We start from the raw sequence: 7,136 nt of genomic DNA, 5'->3' as shown, positions 1-7,136 counted from the left end.
GGGAATTTATGTACATGGATGAACAAGGTGAAAATCATGAAGTAAAGGTATGTTTCTAAGCCTTAGTACATTGGTTTTAAGTACTAATATATTTGTCTAAGTGTTAGAAACAGAAAGAAGAAGAATAGAGAAAAGGAGAAGGGACTTGGCTGTGTGCTGCCAAGACCCAGCTCGGTCTGGAGCACCGGACTGTCCGGTGTGCACCGGACAGTGTCCGGTGCGCCAGGCTGGCGCGACTCGAACTGGCCGCTCTCGGGAAATTGGCCGGCGGAGTACGGCTAAAATTCACCGGACTGTCCGGTGTGCACCGGACTGTCCGGTGAGCCAACGGTCGGCCAGGGCCAACGGTCGGCCGCGCAATCCGCGCGGGACACGTGGCCGAGCCAACGGTCGGAAGACGGCACCGGACTGTCCGGTGTGCACCGGACATGTCCGGTGCGCCAACAGAGCCAGATCTGCCAACGGTCTGCAACGGTCGTCTTCGCCGTTTAAGGAAACAAATCGGGCACCGGACAGTGTCCGGTGTGCACCGGACTGTCCGGTGCCCCCGACGACAGAAGGCAAGGATGGCCTTCCGGATTTGCTCTCAACGGCTCCTAGCTGCCTTGGGGCTATAAAAGGAGCCTCTAGGCGCATGGAGGAGATACACAAGCAACCTTTGAGCATTCTTGATCATCCACACTAAGTCTCTGCGCATTCGTTTGTGTTTCTAAGTGATTCGAGCTCCGTTCTAAGTGAGAACTCTGAGATAGTCTTGTGAGCTCGATTCTTGGCCGTGTGTGTGCGCTTTTGCTGTGGATTTGTGTGTGTTGCTTCCCTCCCTTACTCTGTGTTTCATTTGTGATCATATACTTGTAAGGGCAAGAGACTCCAATTTGTGGAGATTCCTTGCAAACGGGATAGTGAAAGGAAAACAAAACACCGTGGTATTCAAGTGGGTCTTTGGACCGCTTGAGAGGGGTTGATTGCAACCCTCGTCCGTTGGGACGCCACAACGTGGAGTAGGCAAGCGTTGGTCTTGGCCGAACCACGGGATAAAACCACTGTGTCACTCTGTGTTTGATTCTCTTGTGGTACTGTGTTTTGTTGAGATTGTTGAGACTTCACCTTAGCCACTTGGCAATAATCGTGCTAACACTTAACAAGTTTTTGTGGCTTAAGTTTGAAGTTTTTACAGGATCACCTATTCACCCCCCCCTCTAGGTGCTCTCAAAATGTCCTGCTATGTCGGCAAGAGATACAATAATGAAAACATGTAGAGTTGGTTAATGTTAACGTTTTTACATTTATGTTAGTTCTAAGGTTGTCTCCGTTAAGGTTCGTCGTTAAATGAGCCTGAACGCTAAATATAGCACACAAAGAGATCCGATAAACCTCTAAGGTTGTCTCCAGCAGTGTCGGTGTTTCGACCCCGAGGGGTCCCTGGACCGACGAGTAAATTGTCGATGCGTGTCCCAGCCCAGATGGGTCGGCGCGAGACGGAACACGAGGGAGGAAAGACAGCAAGGGGAAATCGCGGCCCTCGTGTTGTCCTGCGCCCAGGGCGGATGCGCTTGCAGTAGGGGGTTACAAGCGTTCGCGAGGGAGAGAGAGAGAGACCGTCCGCCAACCCGTTCTCCCGCGCGGCCACCTTCTCGTACGAGAGCCCTGGGCCTTCCTTTTATAGACGTAAGGAGAGGGCCCAGGTGTACAATGGGGGGTGTAGCAATGTGCTAACGTGTCTAGCAGAGTGGAGCCAGAGCCCTAAGTACATGCCATCGTGGCTGTCGGAGAAGTTTTGGCGCCCTGTTCATGTGATGTCGTGGTCGTCGGAGGAGCGCTTGAGCCCCGTGGAAGTACAGCTGTCGGGGCTGTCGGATCCTTGCTGACGTCTCCTTGCTTCCGTAAGGGGCTGAGAGCCGCCGTCGTCATGGAGCACGTGGGGTGCCATCATTACTTGTTTACCGGGGCGAGCCAGATGGGACGTCGGTCTTGTTCCCCGTAGCCTGAGCTAGCTAGGGGTAGGGTAATGATGCCCCCCTCTGTGACGTGGTCGGTCCGAGCCCGAGGTCGGGCGAGGCGGAGGCTCCTCCGAGGTCGAGACTGAGTCTAGGCCCGGGGGTCGGGCGAGGCGGAGACCGTCATCCGAGGTCGAGGTTGAGTCCGAGCCCCGGGGGTCGGGCAAGGCGGAGACCGTCGTCCGAGGTCGAGGTTGAGTCCGAGCCCTGGGGTCGGGCGAGGCGGAGACCGCCTTCCGGAGTCAAGGTTGAGTCCGAGCCCTGGGGTCGGGCGAAGCGGAGTCCGTCTTCCGAGGTCGAGGCTGAGTCCGATCCCTGGGGTCGGGCGAGGCGGAGACCGTCGTCCGGCGTCGAGGTTGAGTCCGAGCCCTGGGGTCGAGCGAGGCGGAGTTCGTCGTCCGAGGTCGAGGTTGAGTCCGAGCCCTGGGGTCGGGCGAGGCGGAGCTTCCTATGGCGCCTGAGGTCGGTCTTGGCGGCTGTCAGCCTCACCCTGAAGGGTGGCATAGCAGTCGGAGCAGCACATGCGGCATTGTTTTCCTGTCAGGTCGGTCAGTGGAGCGGCGAAGTGACTGCGGTCACTTCGGCTCTGTCGACTGAGGAGCACGCGTCAGGATAAGGTGTCAGTCGATCCTTGCATTAAATGCTCCTGCGATACGATCGGTTGGCGTGGCGATCCGGCCAAGGTTGCTTCTCCGCGAAGCCTGTCCGAGCTGGGCCTCGGGCGAGTCGAAGGTGCGTCCGTTGCTTGAGGGGACCCTCAGGCGAGACGTGAATTCTCCTGGGTCGGCTGCCTTTGCCCGAGGCTGGGCTCGGGCGAGGCGAGATCGTGTCCCTTGAGCGGACGGAGCCCTGACCTGAATCGCGCCCATCAGGCCTTTGCAGCTTTGTGCTGATGGGGGTTACCAGCTGAGATTAGGAGTCTTGGGGGTACCCCTAATTATGGTCCCCGACAGTAGCCCCCGAGCCTCGAAGGGAGTGTTAGTACTCGCTTGGAGGCTTTTGTCGCACTTTTTTTGCAAGGGGACCGGCCTTTCTCGGTTGCATTTCGTTCCGGTTGGTGCGCGCGAGCGCACCCGCCGGGTGTAGCCCCCGATGCCTCGGAGGAGTGGTTTGACTCCTTTGAGGTCTTAGCGCATTTCGTGATGCCTCGGCCGGTCTGGTTGTTCCCTCATGCGAACTGGCCGTAGCCCAGGTGCATAGTCAGGTTCCAAGTTCTCGGGCTGGTATGTTGACGCTGTCAACGGTTTGGCCGGAGCCGGGTTTGCGAGAGCAGCCCCCGAGCCTCCGCGCAGAGCGAGAGGATGGTCAAGGACTGACTCGGCTTTTTTCATACGCCCCTGCGTCGCCTTTCCACAAGGAGGAGGGGGGGAAGCGCCATGTTGCCCTCGGGGGGCGCCGAACATGGTGTCTCCAGTGAGTTGCTAACGGGTAATCCGAGTGGACGCCCGTGCCCCGTTCGATAAGGGTCGTCTAGTGGCCCAGAGGCGCGCTCCAAAAGTACCTGCAGGTGATTTGCCAGACCCAGTCCCGTTTGATAGGGTCTGAGGGCTCGATTCCTCCCTCTGATGGGATTCCGTTACAGAATCGCTCCTGCTGGTCTCGGAAATGTCCTAGGGTACCTCGGGAGCGTAGCCCGAGCCTCGGCCATGTATCGGACGTACCCAGAGTCATCCCTCGTTCTACGTGCTCTGAGGCGGCTGTCGAACCCTTCGGGGGCCAGCCTACGAACCCCTGATCAGTAGTGGGCGCGGAGCCCGAGTGGTCTGAGGCGGCTGTCGAACCCTTCAGAGGGGCCAGCCTTCGAACCTCTGATCAGTAGTAGGCGTGGGGCCCGAGTGCTCTGAGGCGGCTGTCGAACCCTTCCGAGGGGCCAGCCTTCGAACCTCTGATCAGTAGTAGGCGCGGAGCCCGAGTGCTCTGAGGCGGCTGTCGAACCCTTCTGAGGGGCCAGCCTTCGAACCTCTGATCAGTAGGAGGGCTCGGGGCCCGCTTCCTTCGCGGAGAAGGATCTCTTTCAGAGTATCCCCTTTCCCGGTCCCTGTAGCAAGAGAGAGAAAGAGGAATAGGAAAAGGATACGAATTTGAACGACGTGGCACACCTTTTTTGACGCAGTCATTATGGCGGAGGTGAAGCGTCGCCCGCTTCGCCTGCCAAAGGTGTCGCCTGTTCTGCCGCAGAGTTAATGCGACAGGACGAGTGGTTGGCGGGGCGGCCGTTGTGCGTGCGCGAGCCGTTCGAGGAACGGAACACAGGCGCGTCGTCTTCACGCCGTGGGAGAGGGCTCTCTCGCTATCCCAGGAGGGGACGTGAGCCTGCAGACGACTTGACTGCTTCTTCCGCCCGCCTGCCGCCGCCATTACTGCCGGCCCACTTTTGGCCATATCGACCGTCGCGCCTTCTCCCGCGGCTGACTGACCCATGACCAACGTGCTCAGTTGGCACTGTTGGGCCATGCGCAGGGTTGCCTCGAGTCGCGGCACCGGTTCCGCAGTCGAGAAGGCGCGGTACTAGCACAAGTGGCAGTGCAGTTTCCCGCACGTAGTAACCGACGCGCCGGTTACATGACGTGTGGGCCTGAGCCTCCATGCTGGGCGCGTCGAAGTCGAAAGGGTGCGCCCCCTTGGTGCGGTTGCATGCCGCCTGCATGGCGGTCCGCCCTTTCACCCGCTGGTCTAGGCAAAAGTGGAGGAGTGCTTGTAACCGCTGGGCAGTTGTGCGCTCCGCGCGCGGCGGTTTGGCTCCTTCTGTCCTGGGCCAGCTTGCATGACGCGTAGGACCCAGCCCCCGTGTCATAGGGGGAAGACCTTGGAGCGTGTTGGTGAAGACTCAGTCCGTGACGGCTGAGGACGCAAGTGGGGAGAGTCGCCTTTAAAAGGAGGGCGACCCCCTTGGATGGCAACCATGTCTTCGCACTCTCCTCATGCATCGAGCCCTTCCACCTTCCGAGCCCCCAGATGGGGAGCGCCCGCGTTGCTTTCGTCTTGTCGTCGTTGGAGGAACGCAACTTCGCGGAAGTTGGTACCTTTCAGCCATCGCTCGGCTTCAAGGATTTTCATCAGGCGGCCCGGCTGCATCCCCTCGCTGGTGGTCACCCAAGACGGTGACCACCAGTTTGATGGTGGGGAGAAGCAAGTCGGGCTGCGACCTCTGCCCCGCCCTCAGCTTCAAGGATCTTCATCATCCTTGATGGGGCGGAGTGCGCCGAGTTGGGGCCTGTCTCCGCGCGGGCAGCGGTCCGCTCCTTCCCTCAGTGATTGGGGGGAAGGGCGTTCGCCGTTCGTGGCGCTGGCAGCTGCCGCGTGTCTGGCTCTCCGGCCTGAGCGGCTTCGGCGCTGCTTCCGGTGCCACCTCCCACCGAGGCAGCCGGAAGAGGTTTCTCTGCCGACGAGATAGTCGGTGCCACCCGCGGACTGACCTCCGGCTCTACGGCCTTCTGCTTGTCCTCGCCCCTCGAGTGGGAACGTGGGCGAGGGCCTTATCGCAGCAGCATCTGCCCTGAGGTCATCGCTGCTGCTGTTTGGCCGCCCGGAGCGGAGGTCGTTGTCGCTGCTGTCGGAGTGAGCGGTGGCGAGCCACCTGGGGTTTTGTCGTCCCGCAGGCCCTCCAATGTGGGGGGTTGTTCGTACCTGCGGGAGTGGAACCAGAGTTCCGTTTGTAATGGCACCTTGAGTGTCGGTGTCTTGTTCATTGCGGCTGTCGGGGCCTGAACATCTAGGTATTTTGGGTGTAATACCATGTTTCTTCCTTATTTCGAGCACCAGGACTCGCCTGTCGGCTAGCTAGACCGCTTAACCAAGTGTGAGTTGCCTCGTGTGGAAGGTGACGAGTGAGGTATCCGTATCCTGGAGGCGTAGGAGTCCCTCGGCTCGATCGGCCTTGCCGCCCGAGGCTTCTCTTGCTTAGTTAAAGAAACCCTCGGCCGCTCTGCGATGAGCCGGAGCCAGAGGTAGCGGTGTCAGCATGGACAGAGGAGGAGTTGGCTCGAAAAGAAGCTTTGTCGGCCAGAGCCTGGCTGGGCCGTCCACTGGTGGGACCAACGTCGGAGTCGGGTTGCCGAGGCCATGAGCCGGGCTGATGTCCTTGGGGGACAGCTGGCTGAGGCTATGGAGCGGGCGGTCGAGCCGTCTGCTCGGGCCGGGTTCCTGGAGGAGACCCCAGCGACGATGGCCCAGGCGCGGTGCTGACAGGTCCCTTCGAGGCGGAGATCCTCCGACCGTGTCGTCGTCTGAGGCCGGGTCGGATTCCGCCGAAGGTGGAATCGACGCCGAGGGTGCTGCTGCTCCCCCTGCTGATGTCTGATCCTGTAGGAACAATTTATCTGTAGTGTGCGTATGTTTTTTGCGGCCGCCGAGGCCCAAACATACCGTCGTCGTGTTGTAAAGCTGCGTTTCTTTTCCCCTTGTTTCGAGTATCAGGACTTATTTGTCGGTAACAGAATTGTTTGTCCGAGCGAGAGTTACTTTTCACGGAAGGTGATGAGTGAGGTATCCGTATCCCGGAGGCGTAGGAGTCCCTCGGCTCGGTCGGCCTTGCCGCTTACGTGTACTCTTACTCGTCCGTTGGATTCTGTTATCGATATAGTCGAGAAGGCACAAAAAATCGTTTTGGCAGAAAAGCTTTCGAACGTTAAGACTTGTTCGGCCAGCGGAATCGCTTATCCGAGCGTGAGTTACTTATCGCAGAAGGTGATGAGTGAGGTATCCGTATCCCGGAGGCGTAGGAGTCCCTCGGCTCGGTCGGCCTTGCCTGCTTACGTGTACTCCGTCGTTTTCAGGATCCCACTATCGAAGTAGTCGAAAAGCACGAAAGATGTTCTGGCAGAAAGACTTTTTCCGAGGAAAATTTTGACGCAGAGGGGGTGCCCCCCTTCTAGCCCCCGAGGGAGGGTCGGGCTTTGTCGAGGCAAGGCTGACCCTTCCTTGATCGTTAGACTTCATATGTAAGCGAGGTGTATGAACGACTTGAAAACATCTTAAGGGTAGAAGCGACGTAGCTGTCGGATGTTCTAAGCGTTGTTGTAGACCTCGCCTTGACTGTTGGCCAGCTTGTATGTTCCGGGCTTCAAAATCTTGGCGATGATGAATGACCCTTCCTAGGGAGGCATGAGCTTGTGGTGCCCTCGGGCGTCTTGTCGTAGT

The sequence above is a fragment of the Zea mays genome, chromosome 4, assembly GCF_902167145.1.
Source record: "Zea mays cultivar B73 chromosome 4, Zm-B73-REFERENCE-NAM-5.0, whole genome shotgun sequence".
Classification (NCBI taxonomy): Eukaryota; Viridiplantae; Streptophyta; class Magnoliopsida; order Poales; family Poaceae; genus Zea; species Zea mays.
The sequence above is the reverse complement of the archived record's forward strand: the minus strand, read 5'-3'. Positions refer to the sequence as shown.